We start from the raw sequence: 18,136 nt of genomic DNA on the forward strand, positions 1-18,136 counted from the left end.
CTTTCATATCGTATATACGATTTTTCGCTCATATACGCGTATCGTCGAAAAACGAAAACTTGAAATCTCGTTCAATTTCAATGATTTTATATTCCATCGGTGCAGAATGAAGAATATAACAAGAATATAACGTTTTTACTATGTTTAAATACGCGTTTTCATATGATAATTGTCGAAAAACGTAATCGACATACGCGAATTTCGGTATATGCGAAGATAAAATCGTGAAATCTTTAATAATACTTGTGCCACAGTTAGAAAAATGTTACCAATCGATTCAGAACATTGCATTTCATAAGATCAAACATCTATTTTATATTGGAATCAAAGTTTTTAACATTCTTTCATATCGTATATACGATTTTTCGCTCATATACGCGTATCGTCGAAAAACGAAAACTTGAAATCTCGTTCAATTTCAATGATTTTATATTCTATCGATGCAGAATAAAGAATATAACAAGAATATAACGTTTTTACTATGTTTAAATACGCGTTTTCATATGATAATTGTCGAAAAACGTAATCGACATACGCGAATTTCGGTATATGCGAAGATAAAATCGTGAAATCTTTAATAATACTTGTGCCACAGTTAGAAAAATGTTACCAATCGATTCAGAACATTGCATTTCATAAGATCAAACATCTATTTTATATTGGAATCAAAGTTTTTAACATTCTTTCATATCGTATATACGATTTTTCGCTCATATACGCGTATCGTCGAAAAACGAAAACTTGAAATCTCGTTCAATTTCAATGATTTTATATTCTATCGATGCAGAATAAAGAATATAACAAGAATATAACGTTTTTACTATGTTTAAATACGCGTTTTCATATGATAATTGTCGAAAAACGTAATCGACATACGCGAATTTCGGTATATGCGAAGATAAAATCGTGAAATCTTTAATAATACTTGTGCCACAGTTAGAAAAATGTTACCAATCGATTCAGAACATTGCATTTCATAAGATCAAACAACTATTTTATATTGGAATCAAAGTTTTTAACATTCTTTCATATCGTATATACGATTTTTCGCTCATAAACGCGTATCGTCGAAAAACGAAAACTTGAAATCTCGTTCAATTTCAATGATTTTATATTCTATCGATGCAGAATAAAGAATATAACAAGAATATAACGTTTTTACTATGTTTAAATACGCGTTTTCATATGATAATTGTCGAAAAACGTAATCGACATACGCGAATTTCGGTATATGCGAAGATAAAATCGTGAAATCTTTAATAATACTTGTGCCACAGTTAGAAAAATGTTACCAATCGATTCAGAACATTGCATTTCATAAGATCAAACATCTATTTTATATTGGAATCAAAGTTTTTAACATTCTTTCATATCGTATAAACGATTTTTCGCTCATATACGCGTATCGTCGAAAAACGAAAACTTGAAATCTCGTTCAATTTCAATGATTTTATATTCTATCGATGCAGAATAAAGAATATAACAAGAATATAACGTTTTTACTATGTTTAAATACGCGTTTTCATATGATAATTGTCGAAAAACGTAATCGACATACGCGAATTTCGGTATATGCGAAGATAAAATCGTGAAATCTTTAATAATACTTGTGCCACAGTTAGAAAAATGTTACCAATCGATTCAGAACATTGCATTTCATAAGATCAAACATCTATTTTATATTGGAATCAAAGTTTTTAACATTCTTTCATATCGTATATACGATTTTTCGCTCATATACGCGTATCGTCGAAAAACGAAAACTTGAAATCTCGTTCAATTTCATTGATTTTATATTCTATCGATGCAGAATAAAGAATATAACAAGAATATAACGTTTTTACTATGTTTAAATACGCGTTTTCATATGATAATTGTCGAAAAACGTAATCGACATACGCGAATTTCGGTATATGCGAAGATAAAATCGTGAAATCTTTAATAATACTTGTGCCACAGTTAGAAAAATGTTACCAATCGATTCAGAACATTGCATTTCATAAGATCAAACATCTATTTTATATTGGAATCAAAGTTTTTAACATTCTTTCATATCGTATATACGATTTTTCGCTCATATACGCGTATCGTCGAAAAACGAAAACTTGAAATCTCGTTCAATTTCAATGATTTTATATTCTATCGATGCAGAATAAAGAATATAACAAGAATATAACGTTTTTACTATGTTTAAATACGCGTTTTCATATGATAATTGTCGAAAAACTTAATCGACATACGCGAATTTCGGTATATTCGAAGATAAAATCGTGAAATCTTTAATAATACTTGTGCCACAGTTAGAAAAATGTTACCAATCGATTCAGAACATTGCATTTCATAAGATCAAACAACTATTTTATATTGGAATCAAAGTTTTTAACATTCTTTCATATCGTATATACGATTTTTCACTCATATACGCGTATCGTCGAAAAACGAAAACTTGAAATCTCGTTCAATTTCAATGATTTTATATTCTATCGATGCAGAATAAAGAATATAACAAGAATATAACGTTTTTACTATGTTTAAATACGCGTTTTCATATGATAATTGTCGAAAAACTTAATCGACATACGCGAATTTCGGTATATGCGAAGATAAAATCGTGAAATCTTTAATAATACTTGTGCCACAGTTAGAAAAATGTTACCAATCGATTCAGAACATTGCATTTCATAAGATCAAACAACTATTTTATATTGGAATCAAAGTTTTTAACATTCTTTCATATCGTATATACGATTTTTCACTCATATACGCGTATCGTCGAAAAACGAAAACTTGAAATCTCGTTCAATTTCAATGATTTTATATTCTATCGATGCAGAATAAAGAATATAACAAGAATATAACGTTTTTACTATGTTTAAATACGCGTTTTCATATGATAATTGTCGAAAAACGTAATCGACATACGCGAATTTCGGTATATGCGAAGATAAAATCGTGAAATCTTTAATAATACTTGTGCCACAGTTAGAAAAATGTTACCAATCGATTCAGAACATTGCATTTCATAAGATCAAACATCTATTTTATATTGGAATCAAAGTTTTTAACATTCTTTCATATCGTATATACGATTTTTCGCTCATATACGCGTATCGTCGAAAAACGAAAACTTGAAATCTCGTTCAATTTCAATGATTTTATATTCTATCGATGCAGAATAAAGAATATAACAAGAATATAACGTTTTTACTATGTTTAAATACGCGTTTTCATATGATAATTGTCGAAAAACGTAATCGACATACGCGAATTTCGGTATATGCGAAGATAATATCGTGAAATCTTTAATAATACTTGTGCCACAGTTAGAAAAATGTTACCAATCGATTCAGAACATTGCATTTCATAAGATCAAACATCTATTTTATATTGGAATCAAAGTTTTTAACATTCTTTCATATCGTATATACGATTTTTCGCTCATATACGCGTATCGTCGAAAAACGAAAACTTGAAATCTCGTTCAATTTCAATGATTTTATATTCTATCGATGCAGAATAAAGAATATAACAAGAATATAACGTTTTTACTATGTTTAAATACGCGTTTTCATATGATAATTGTCGAAAAACGAAATCGACATACGCAAATTTCGGTATATGCGAAGATAAAATCGTGAAATCTTTAATAATACTTGTGCCACAGTTAGAAAAATGTTACCAATCGATTCAGAACATTGCATTTCATAAGATCAAACATCTATTTTATATTGGAATCAAAGTTTTTAACATTCTTTCATATCGTATATACGATTTTTCGCTCATATACGCGTATCGTCGAAAAACGAAAACTTGAAATCTCGTTCAATTTCAATGATTTTATATTCTATCGATGCAGAATAAAGAATAAAACAAGAATATAACGTTTTTACTATGTTTAAATACGTGTTTTCATATGATAATTGTCGAAAAACGTAATCGACATACGCGAATTTCGGTATATGCGAAGATAAAATCGTGAAATCTTTAATAATACTTGTGCCACAGTTAGAAAAATGTTACCAATCGATTCAGAACATTGCATTTCATAAGATCAAACATCTATTTTATATTGGAATCAAAGTTTTTAACATTCTTTCATATCGTATATACGATTTTTCGCTCATATACGCGTATCGTCGAAAAACGAAAACTTGAAATCTCGTTCAATTTCAATGATTTTATATTCTATCGATGCAGAATAAAGAATATAACAAGAATATAACGTTTTTACTATGTTTAAATACGCGTTTTCATATGATAATTGTCGAAAAACGAAATCGACATACGCAAATTTCGGTATATGCGAAGATAAAATCGTGAAATCTTTAATAATACTTGTGCCACAGTTAGAAAAATGTTACCAATCGATTCAGAACATTGCATTTCATAAGATCAAACATCTATTTTATATTGGAATCAAAGTTTTTAACATTCTTTCATATCGTATATACGATTTTTCGCTCATATACGCGTATCGTCGAAAAACGAAAACTTGAAATCTCGTTCAATTTCAATGATTTTATATTCTATCGATGCAGAATAAAGAATATAACAAGAATATAACGTTTTTACTATGTTTAAATACGCGTTTTCATATGATAATTGTCGAAAAACGTAATCGACATACGCGAATTTCGGTATATGCGAAGATAAAATCGTGAAATCTTTAATAATACTTGTGCCACAGTTAGAAAAATGTTACTAATCGATTCAGAACATTGCATTTCATAAGATCAAACAACTATTTTATATTGGAATCAAAGTTTTTAACATTCTTTCATATCGTATATACGATTTTTCGCTCATAAACGCGTATCGTCGAAAAACGAAAACTTGAAATCTCGTTCAATTTCAATGATTTTATATTCTATCGATGCAGAATAAAGAATATAACAAGAATATAACGTTTTTACTATGTTTAAATACGCGTTTTCATATGATAATTGTCGAAAAACGTAATCGACATACGCGAATTTCGGTATATGCGAAGATAAAATCGTGAAATCTTTAATAATACTTGTGCCACAGTTAGAAAAATGTTACCAATCGATTCAGAACATTGCATTTCATAAGATCAAACATCTATTTTATATTGGAATCAAAGTTTTTAACATTCTTTCATATCGTATATACGATTTTTCGCTCGTATACGCGTATCGTCGAAAAACGAAAACTTGAAATCTCGTTCAATTTCAATGATTTTATATTCTATCGATGCAGAATAAAGAATATAACAAGAATATAATGTTTTTACTATGTTTAAATACGCGTTTTCATATGATAATTGACGAAAAACGTAATCGACATACGCGAATTTCGGTATATGCGAAGATAAAATCGTGAAATCTTTAATAATACTTGTGCCACAGTTAGAAAAATGTTACCAATCGATTCAGAACATTGCATTTCATAAGATCAAACATCTAATTTATATTGGAATCAAAGTTTTTAACATTCTTTCATATCGTATATACGATTTTTCGCTCATATACGCGTATCGTCGAAAAACGAAAACTTGAAATCTCGTTCAATTTCAATGATTTTATATTCTATCGATGCAGAATAAAGAATATAACAAGAATATAACGTTTTTACTATGTTTAAATACGCGTTTTCATCTGATAATTGTCGAAAAACGTAATCGACATACGCGAATTTCGGTATATGCGAAGATAAAATCGTGAAATCTTTAATAATACTTGTGCCACAGTTAGAAAAATGTTACCAATCGATTCAGAACATTGCATTTCATAAGATCAAACATCTATTTTATATTGGAATCAAAGTTTTTAACATTCTTTCATATCGTATATACGATTTTTCGCTCATATACGCGTATCGTCGAAAAACGAAAACTTGAAATCTCGTTCAATTTCAATGATTTTATATTCTATCGATGCAGAATAAAGAATATAACAAGAATATAAGGTTTTTACTATGTTTAAATACGCGTTTTCATATGATAATTGTCGAAAAACGTAATCGACATACGCGAATTTCGGTATATGCGAAGATAAAATCGTGAAATCTTTAATAATACTTGTGCCACAGTTAGAAAAATGTTACCAATCGATTCAGAACATTGCATTTCATAAGATCAAACATCTATTTTATATTGGAATCAAAGTTTTTAACATTCTTTCATATCGTATATACGATTTTTCGCTCATATACGCGTATCGTCGAAAAACGAAAACTTGAAATCTCGTTCAATTTCAATGATTTTATATTCTATCGATGCAGAATAAAGAATATAACAAGAATATAACGTTTTTACTATGTTTAAATACGCGTTTTCATATGATAATTGTCGAAAAACGTAATCGACATACGCGAATTTCGGTATATGCGAAGATAAAATCGTGAAATCTTTAATAATACTTGTGCCACAGTTAGAAAAATGTTACCAATCGATTCAGAACATTGCATTTCATAAGATCAAACATCTATTTTATATTGGAATCAAAGTTTTTAACATTCTTTCATATCGTATATACGATTTTTCGCTCATATACGCGTATCGTCGAAAAACGAAAACTTGAAATCTCGTTCAATTTCAATGATTTTATATTCTATCGATGCAGAATAAAGAATATAACAAGAATATAACGTTTTTACTATGTTTAAATACGCGTTTTCATATGATAATTGTCGAAAAACGTAATCGACATACGCGAATTTCTGTATATGCGAAGATAAAATCGTGAAATCTTTAATAATACTTGTGCCACAGTTAGAAAAATGTTACCAATCGATTCAGAACATTGCATTTCATAAGATCAAACATCTATTTTATATTGGAATCAAAGTTTTTAACATTCTTTCATATCGTATATACGATTTTTCGCTCATATACGCGTATCGTCGAAAAACGAAATCTTGAAATCTTGTTCAATTTCAATGATTTTATATTCTATCGATGCAGAATAAAGAATATAACAAGAATATAACGTTTTTACTATGTTTAAATACGCGTTTTCATATGATAATTGTCGAAAAACGTAATCGGCATACGCGAATTTCGGTATATGCGAAGATAAAATCGTGAAATCTTTAATAATACTTGTGCCACAGTTAGAAAAATGGTACCAATCGATTCAGAACATTGCATTTCATAAGATCAAACATCTATTTTATATTGGAATCAAAGTTTTTAACATTCTTTCATATCGTATATACGATTTTTCGCTCATATACGCGTATCGTCGAAATACGAAAACTTGAAATCTCGTTCAATTTCAATGATTTTATATTCTATCGATGCAGAATAAAGAATATAACAAGAATATAACGTTTTTACTATGTTTAAATACGCGTTTTCATATGATAATTGTCGAAAAACCTAATCGACATACGCGAATTTCGGTATATGCGAAGATAAATTCGTGAAATCTTTAATAATACTTGTGCCACAGTTAGAAAAATGCTACCAATCGATTCAGAACATTGCATTTCATAAGATCAAACATCTATTTTATATTGGAATCAAAGTTTTTAACATTCTTTCATATCGTATATACGATTTTTCGCTCATATACGCGTATCGTCGAAAAGCGAAGACTTGAAATCTCGTTCAATTTCAATGATTTTATATTCTATCGATGCAGAATAAAGAATATAACAAGAATATAACGTTTTTACTATGTTTAAATACGCGTTTTCATATGAGAATTGTCGAAAAAAGTAATCGACATACGCGAATTTCGGTATATGCGAAGATAAAATCGTGAAATCTTTAATAATACTTGTGCCACAGTTAGAAAAATGTTACCAATCGATTCAGAACATTGCATTTCATAAGATCAAACATCTATTTTATATTGGAATCAAAGTTTTTAACATTCTTTCATATCGTATATACGATTTTTCGCTCATATACGCGTATCGTCGAAAAACGAAAACTTGAAATCTCGTTCAATTTCAATGATTTTATATTATATCGATGCAGAATAAAGAATATAACAAGATTATAACGTTTTTACTATGTTTAAATACGCGTTTTCATATGATAATTGTCGAAATCGTAATCAACATACGCGAATTTCGGTATATGCGAAGATAAAATCGTGAAATCTTTAATAATACTTGTGCCACAGTTAGAAAAATGTTACCAATCGATTCAGAACATTGCATTTCATAAGATCAAACATCTATTTTATATTGGAATCAAAGTTTTTAACATTCTTTCATATCGTATATACGATTTATCGCTCATATACGCGTATCGTCGAAAAACGAAAACTTGAAATCTCGTTCAATTTCAATGATTTTATATTCTATCGATGCAGAATAAAGAATATAACAAGAATATAACGTTTTTACTATGTTTAAATACGCGTTTTCATATGATAATTGTCGAAAAACGTAATCGACATACGCGAATTTCGGTATATGCGAAGTTAAAATCGTGAAATCTTTAATAATACTTGTGCCACAGTTAGAAAAATGTTACCAATCGATTCAGAACATTGCATTTCATAAGATCAAACATCTATTTTATATTGGAATCAAAGTTTTTAACATTCTTTCATATCGTATATACGATTTTTCGCTCATATACGCGTATCGTCGAAAAACGAAAACTTGAAATCTCGTTCAATTTCAATGATTTTATATTCTATCGATGCAGAATAAAGAATATAACAAGAATATAACGTTTTTACTATGTTTAAATACGCGTTTTCATATGATAATTGTCGAAAAACGTAATCGACATACGCGAATTTCGGTATATGCGAAGATAAAATCGAGAAATCTTTAATAATACTTGTGCCACAGTTAGAAAAATGTTACCAATCGATTCAGAACATTGCATTTCATAAGATCAATCATCTATTTTATATTGGAATCAAAGTTTTTAACATTGTTTCATATCGTATATACGATTTTTCGCTCATATACGCGTATCGTCGAAAAACGAAAACTTGAAATCTCGTTCAATTTCAATTATTTTATATTCTATCGATGCAGAATAAAGAATATAACAAGAATATAAAGTTTTTACTATGTTTAAATACGCGTTTTCATATGATAAATGTAGAAAAACGTAATCGACATACGCGAATTTCGGTATATGCGAAGATAAAATCGTGAAATCTTTAATAATACTTGTGCCACAGTTAGAAAAATGTTACCAATCGATTCAGAACATTGCATTTCATAAGATCAAACATCTATTTTATATTGGAATCAAAGTTTTTAACATTCTTTCATATCGTATATACGATTTTTCGCTCATATACGCGTATCGTCGAAAAACGAAAACTTGAAATCTCGTTCAATTTCAATGATTTTATATTCTATCGATGCAGAATAAAGAATATAACAAGAATATAACGTTTTTACTATGTTTAAATACGCGTTTTCATATGATAATTGTCGAAAAACGTAATCGACATACGCGAATTTCGGTATATGCGAAGATAAAATCGAGAAATCTTTAATAATACTTGTGCCACAGTTAGAAAAATGTTACCAATCGATTCAGAACATTGCATTTCATAAGATCAAACATCTATTTTATATTGGAATCAAAGTTTTTAACATTCTTTCATATCGTATATACGATTTTTCGCTCATATACGCGTATCGTCGAAAAACGAAAACTTGAAATCTCGTTCAATTTCAATTATTTTATATTCTATCGATGCAGAATAAAGAATATAACAAGAATATAACGTTTTTACTATGTTTAAATACGCGTTTTCATATGATAATTGTCGAAAAACGTAATCGACATACGCGAATTTCGGTATATGCGAAGATAAAATCGTGAAATCTTTAATAATACTTGTGCCACAGTTAGAAAAATGTTACCAATCGATTCAGAACATTGCATTTCATAAGATCAAACATCTATTTTATATTGGAATCAAAGTTTTTAACATTCTTTCATATCGTATATACGATTTTTCGCTCGTATACGCGTATCGTCGAAAAACGAAAACTTGAAATCTCGTTCAATTTCAATGATTTTATATTCTATCGATGCAGAATAAAGAATATAACAAGAATATAATGTTTTTACTATGTTTAAATACGCGTTTTCATATGATAATTGACGAAAAACGTAATCGACATACGCGAATTTCGGTATATGCGAAGATAAAATCGTGAAATCTTTAATAATACTTGTGCCACAGTTAGAAAAATGTTACCAATCGATTCAGAACATTGCATTTCATAAGATCAAACATCTATTTTATATTGGAATCAAAGTTTTTAACATTCTTTCATATCGTATAAACGATTTTTCGCTCATATACGCGTATCGTCGAAAAACGAAAACTTGAAATCTCGTTCAATTTCAATGATTTTATATTCTATCGATGCAGAATAAAGAATATAACAAGAATATAACGTTTTTACTATGTTTAAATACGCGTTTTCATATGATAATTGTCGAAAAACGTAATCGACATACGCGAATTTCGGTATATGCGAAGATAAAATCGTGAAATCTTTAATAATACTTGTGCCACAGTTAGAAAAATGTTACCAATCGATTCAGAACATTGCATTTCATAAGATCAAACATCTATTTTATATTGGAATCAAAGTTTTTAACATTCTTTCATATCGTATATACGATTTATCGCTCATATACGCGTATCGTCGAAAAACGAAAACTTGAAATCTCGTTCAATTTCAATGATTTTATATTCTATCGATGCAGAATAAAGAATATAACAAGAATATAACGTTTTTACTATGTTTAAATACGCGTTTTCATATGATAATTGTCGAAAAACGTAATCGACATACGCGAATTTCGGTATATGCGAAGATAAAATCGTGAAATCTTTAATAATACTTGTGCCACAGTTAGAAAAATGTTACCAATCGATTCAGAACATTGCATTTCATAAGATCAAACATCTATTTTATATTGGAATCAAAGTTTTTAACATTCTTTCATATCGTATATACGATTTTTCGCTCATATACGCGTATCGTCGAAAAACGAAAACTTGAAATCTCGTTCAATTTCAATGATTTTATATTCTATCGATGCAGAATAAAGAATATAACAAGAATATAACGTTTTTACTATGTTTAAATACGCGTTTTCATATGATAATTGTCGAAAAACGTAATCGACATACGCGAATTTCGGTATATGCGAAGATAAAATCGTGAAATCTTTAATAATACTTGTGCCACAGTTAGAAAAATGTTACCAATCGATTCAGAACATTGCATTTCATAAGATCAAACATCTATTTTATATTGGAATCAAAGTTTTTAACATTCTTTCATATCGTATATACGATTTTTCGCTCATATACGCGTATCGTCGAAAAACGAAAACTTGAAATCTCGTTCAATTTCAATGATTTTATATTCTATCGATGCAGAATAAAGAATATAACAAGAATATAACGTTTTTACTATGTTTAAATACGCGTTTTCATATGATAATTGTCGAAAAACGTAATCGACATACGCGAATTTCGGTATATGCGAAGATAAAATCGAGAAATCTTTAATAATACTTGTGCCACAGTTAGAAAAATGTTACCAATCGATTCAGAACATTGCATTTCATAAGATCAATCATCTATTTTATATTGGAATCAAAGTTTTTAACATTGTTTCATATCGTATATACGATTTTTCGCTCATATACGCGTATCGTCGAAAAACGAAAACTTGAAATCTCGTTCAATTTCAATTATTTTATATTCTATCGATGCAGAATAAAGAATATAACAAGAATATAAAGTTTTTACTATGTTTAAATACGCGTTTTCATATGATAAATGTAGAAAAACGTAATCGACATACGCGAATTTCGGTATATGCGAAGATAAAATCGTGAAATCTTTAATAATACTTGTGCCACAGTTAGAAAAATGTTACCAATCGATTCAGAACATTGCATTTCATAAGATCAAACATCTATTTTATATTGGAATCAAAGTTTTTAACATTCTTTCATATCGTATATACGATTTTTCGCTCGTATACGCGTATCGTCGAAAAACGAAAACTTGAAATCTCGTTCAATTTCAATGATTTTATATTCTATCGATGCAGAATAAAGAATATAACAAGAATATAATGTTTTTACTATGTTTAAATACGCGTTTTCATATGATAATTGACGAAAAACGTAATCGACATACGCGAATTTCGGTATATGCGAAGATAAAATCGTGAAATCTTTAATAATACTTGTGCCACAGTTAGAAAAATGTTACCAATCGATTCAGAACATTGCATTTCATAAGATCAAACATCTATTTTATATTGGAATCAAAGTTTTTAACATTCTTTCATATCGTATAAACGATTTTTCGCTCATATACGCGTATCGTCGAAAAACGAAAACTTGAAATCTCGTTCAATTTCAATGATTTTATATTCTATCGATGCAGAATAAAGAATATAACAAGAATATAACGTTTTTACTATGTTTAAATACGCGTTTTCATATGATAATTGTCGAAAAACGTAATCGACATACGCGAATTTCGGTATATGCGAAGATAAAATCGTGAAATCTTTAATAATACTTGTGCCACAGTTAGAAAAATGTTACCAATCGATTCAGAACATTGCATTTCATAAGATCAAACATCTATTTTATATTGGAATCAAAGTTTTTAACATTCTTTCATATCGTATATACGATTTTTCGCTCATATACGCGTATCGTCGAAAAACGAAAACTTGAAATCTCGTTCAATTTCAATGATTTTATATTCTATCGATGCAGAATAAAGAATATAACAAGAATATAACGTTTTTACTATGTTTAAATACGCGTTTTCATATGATAATTGTCGAAAAACGTAATCGACATACGCGAATTTCGGTATATGCGAAGATAAAATCGAGAAATCTTTAATAATACTTGTGCCACAGTTAGAAAAATGTTACCAATCGATTCAGAACATTGCATTTCATAAGATCAATCATCTATTTTATATTGGAATCAAAGTTTTTAACATTGTTTCATATCGTATATACGATTTTTCGCTCATATACGCGTATCGTCGAAAAACGAAAACTTGAAATCTCGTTCAATTTCAATGATTTTATATTCTATCGATGCAGAATAAAGAATATAACAAGAATATAAAGTTTTTACTATGTTTAAATACGCGTTTTCATATGATAATTGTCGAAAAACGTAATCGACATACGCGAATTTCGGTATATGCGAAGATAAAATCGTGAAATCTTTAATAATACTTGTGCCACAGTTAGAAAAATGTTACCAATCGATTCAGAACATTGCATTTCATAAGATCAAACATCTATTTTATATTGGAATCAAAGTTTTTAACATTCTTTCATATCGTATATACGATTTTTCGCTCATATACGCGTATCGTCGAAAAACGAAAACTTGAAATCTCGTTCAATTTCAATGATTTTATATTCTATCGATGCAGAATAAAGAATATAACAAGAATATAACGTTTTTACTATGTTTAAATACGCGTTTTCATATGATAATTGTCGAAAAACGTAATCGACATACGCGAATTTCGGTATATGCGAAGATAAAATCGTGAAATCTTTAATAATACTTGTGCCACAGTTAGAAAAATGTTACCAATCGATTCAGAACATTGCATTTCATAAGATCAAACATCTATTTTATATTGGAATCAAAGTTTTTAACATTCTTTCATATCGTATATACGATTTTTCGCTCATATACGCGTATCGTCGAAAAACGAAAACTTGAAATCTCGTTCAATTTCAATGATTTTATATTCTATCGATGCAGAATAAAGAATATAACAAGAATATAACGTTTTTACTATGTTTAAATACGCGTTTTCATATGATAATTGTCGAAAAACGTAATCGACATACGCGAATTTCGGTATATGCGAAGATAAAATCGAGAAATCTTTAATAATACTTGTGCCACAGTTAGAAAAATGTTACCAATCGATTCAGAACATTGCATTTCATAAGATCAATCATCTATTTTATATTGGAATCAAAGTTTTTAACATTGTTTCATATCGTATATACGATTTTTCGCTCATATACGCGTATCGTCGAAAAACGAAAAGTTGAAATCTCGTTCAATTTCAATTATTTTATATTCTATCGATGCAGAATAAAGAATATAACAAGAATATAAAGTTTTTACTATGTTTAAATACGCGTTTTCATATGATAAATGTAGAAAAACGTAATCGACATACGCGAATTTCGGTATATGCGAAGATAAAATCGTGAAATCTTTAATAATACTTGTGCCACAGTTAGAAAAATGTTACCAATCGATTCAGAACATTGCATTTCATAAGATCAAACATCTATTTTATATTGGAATCAAAGTTTTTAACATTCTTTCATATCGTATATACGATTTTTCGCTCATATACGCGTATCGTCGAAAAACGAAAACTTGAAATCTCGTTCAATTTCAATGATTTTATATTCTATCGATGCAGAATAAAGAATATAACAAGAATATAACGTTTTTACTATGTTTAAATACGCGTTTTCATATGATAATTGTCGAAAAACGTAATCGACATACGCGAATTTCGGTATATGCGAAGATAAAATCGAGAAATCTTTAATAATACTTGTGCCACAGTTAGAAAAATGTTACCAATCGATTCAGAACATTGCATTTCATAAGATCAAACATCTATTTTATATTGGAATCAAAGTTTTTAACATTCTTTCATATCGTATATACGATTTTTCGCTCATATACGCGTATCGTCGAAAAACGAAAACTTGAAATCTCGTTCAATTTCAATTATTTTATATTCTATCGATGCAGAATAAAGAATATAACAAGAATATAACGTTTTTACTATGTTTAAATACGCGTTTTCATATGATAATTGTCGAAAAACGTAATCGACATACGCGAATTTCGGTATATGCGAAGATAAAATCGTGAAATCTTTAATAATACTTGTGCCACAGTTAGAAAAATGTTACCAATCGATTCAGAACTTTGCATTTCATAAGATCAAACATCTATTTTATATTGGAATCAAAGTTTTTAACATTCTTTCATATCGTATATACGATTTTTCGCTCGTATACGCGTATCGTCGAAAAACGAAAACTTGAAATCTCGTTCAATTTCAATGATTTTATATTCTATCGATGCAGAATAAAGAATATAACAAGAATATAACGTTTTTACTATGTTTAAATACGCGTTTTCATATGATAATTGTCGAAAAACGTAATCGACATACGCGAATTTCGGTATATGCGAAGATAAAATCGAGAAATCTTTAATAATACTTGTGCCACAGTTAGAAAAATGTTACCAATCGATTCAGAACATTGCATTTCATAAGATCAAACATCTATTTTATATTGGAATCAAAGTTTTTAACATTCTTTCATATCGTATATACGATTTTTCGCTCATATACGCGTATCGTCGAAAAACGAAAACTTGAAATCTCGTTCAATTTCAATGATTTTATATTCTATCGATGCAGAATAAAGAATATAACAAGAATATAACGTTTTTACTATGTTTAAATACGCGTTTTCATATGATAATTGTCGAAAAACGTAATCGACATACGCGAATTTCGGTATATGCGAAGATAAAATCGTGAAATCTTTAATAATACTTGTGCCACAGTTAGAAAAATGTTACCAATCGATTCAGAACATTGCATTTCATAAGATCAAACATCTATTTTATATTGGAATCAAAGTTTTTAACATTCTTTCATATCGTATATACGATTTTTCGCTCATATACGCGTATCGTCGAAAAACGAAAACTTGAAATCTCGTTCAATTTCAATGATTTTATATTCTATCGATGCAGAATAAAGAATATAACAAGAATATAACGTTTTTACTATGTTTAAATACGCGTTTTCATATGATAATTGTCGAAAAACGTAATCGACATACGCGAATTTCGGTATATGCGAAGATAAAATCGAGAAATCTTTAATAATACTTGTGCCACAGTTAGAAAAATGTTACCAATCGATTCAGAACATTGCATTTCATAAGATCAATCATCTATTTTATATTGGAATCAAAGTTTTTAACATTGTTTCATATCGTATATACGATTTTTCGCTCATATACGCGTATCGTCGAAAAACGAAAACTTGAAATCTCGTTCAATTTCAATTATTTTATATTCTATCGATGCAGAATAAAGAATATAACAAGAATATAAAGTTTTTACTATGTTTAAATACGCGTTTTCATATGATAAATGTAGAAAAACGTAATCGACATACGCGAATTTCGGTATATGCGAAGATAAAATCGTGAAATCTTTAATAATACTTGTGCCACAGTTAGAAAAATGTTACCAATCGATTCAGAACATTGCATTTCATAAGATCAAACATCTATTTTATATTGGAATCAAAGTTTTTAACATTCTTTCATATCGTATATACGATTTTTCGCTCATATACGCGTATCGTCGAAAAACGAAAACTTGAAATCTCGTTCAATTTCAATGATTTTATATTCTATCGATGCAGAATAAAGAATATAACAAGAATATAACGTTTTTACTATGTTTAAATACGCGTTTTCATATGATAATTGTCGAAAAACGTAATCGACATACGCGAATTTCGGTATATGCGAAGATAAAATCGAGAAATCTTTAATAATACTTGTGCCACAGTTAGAAAAATGTTACCAATCGATTCAGAACATTGCATTTCATAAGATCAAACATCTATTTTATATTGGAATCAAAGTTTTTAACATTCTTTCATATCGTATATACGATTTTTCGCTCATATACGCGTATCGTCGAAAAACGAAAACTTGAAATCTCGTTCAATTTCAATTATTTTATATTCTATCGATGCAGAATAAAGAATATAACAAGAATATAACGTTTTTACTATGTTTAAATACGCGTTTTCATATGATAATTGTCGAAAAACGTAATCGACATACGCGAATTTCGGTATATGCGAAGATAAAATCGTGAAATCTTTAATAATACTTGTGCCACAGTTAGAAAAATGTTACCAATCGATTCAGAACATTGCATTTCATAAGATCAAACATCTATTTTATATTGGAATCAAAGTTTTTAACATTCTTTCATATCGTATATACGATTTTTCGCTCGTATACGCGTATCGTCGAAAAACGAAAACTTGAAATCTCGTTCAATTTCAATGATTTTATATTCTATCGATGCAGAATAAAGAATATAACAAGAATATAATGTTTTTACTATGTTTAAATACGCGTTTTCATATGATAATTGACGAAAAACCTAATCGACATACGCGAATTTCGGTATATGCGAAGATAAAATCGTGAAATCTTTAATAATACTTGTGCCACAGTTAGAAAAATGTTACCAATCGATTCAGAACATTGCATTTCATAAGATCAAACATCTATTTTATATTGGAATCAAAGTTTTTAACATTCTTTCATATCGTATAAACGATTTTTCGCTCATATACGCGTATCGTCGAAAAACGAAAACTTGAAATCTCGTTCAATTTCAATGATTTTATATTCTATCGATGCAGAATAAAGAATATAACAAGAATATAACGTTTTTACTATGTTTAAATACGCGTTTTCATATGATAATTGTCGAAAAACGTAATCGACATACGCGAATTTCGGTATATGCGAAGATAAAATCGTGAAATCTTTAATAATACTTGTGCCACAGTTAGAAAAATGTTACCAATCGATTCAGAACATTGCATTTCATAAGATCAAACATCTATTTTATATTGGAATCAAAGTTTTTAACATTCTTTCATATCGTATATACGATTTTTCGCTCATATACGCGTATCGTCGAAAAACGAAAACTTGAAATCTCGTTCAATTTCAATGATTTTATATTCTATCGATGCAGAATAAAGAATATAACAAGAATATAACGTTTTTACTATGTTTAAATACGCGTTTTCATATGATAATTGTCGAAAAACGTAATCGACATACGCGAATTTCGGTATATGCGAAGATAAAATCGTGAAATCTTTAATAATACTTGTGCCACAGTTAGAAAAATGTTACCAATCGATTCAGAACATTGCATTTCATAAGATCAAACATCTATTTTATATTGGAATCAAAGTTTTTAACATTCTTTCATATCGTATATACGATTTTTCGCTCATATACGCGTATCGTCGAAAAACGAAAACTTGAA

Source organism: Vespa crabro, chromosome 8 (genome assembly GCF_910589235.1).
Source record: "Vespa crabro chromosome 8, iyVesCrab1.2, whole genome shotgun sequence".
Taxonomy (NCBI): Eukaryota; Metazoa; Arthropoda; class Insecta; order Hymenoptera; family Vespidae; genus Vespa; species Vespa crabro.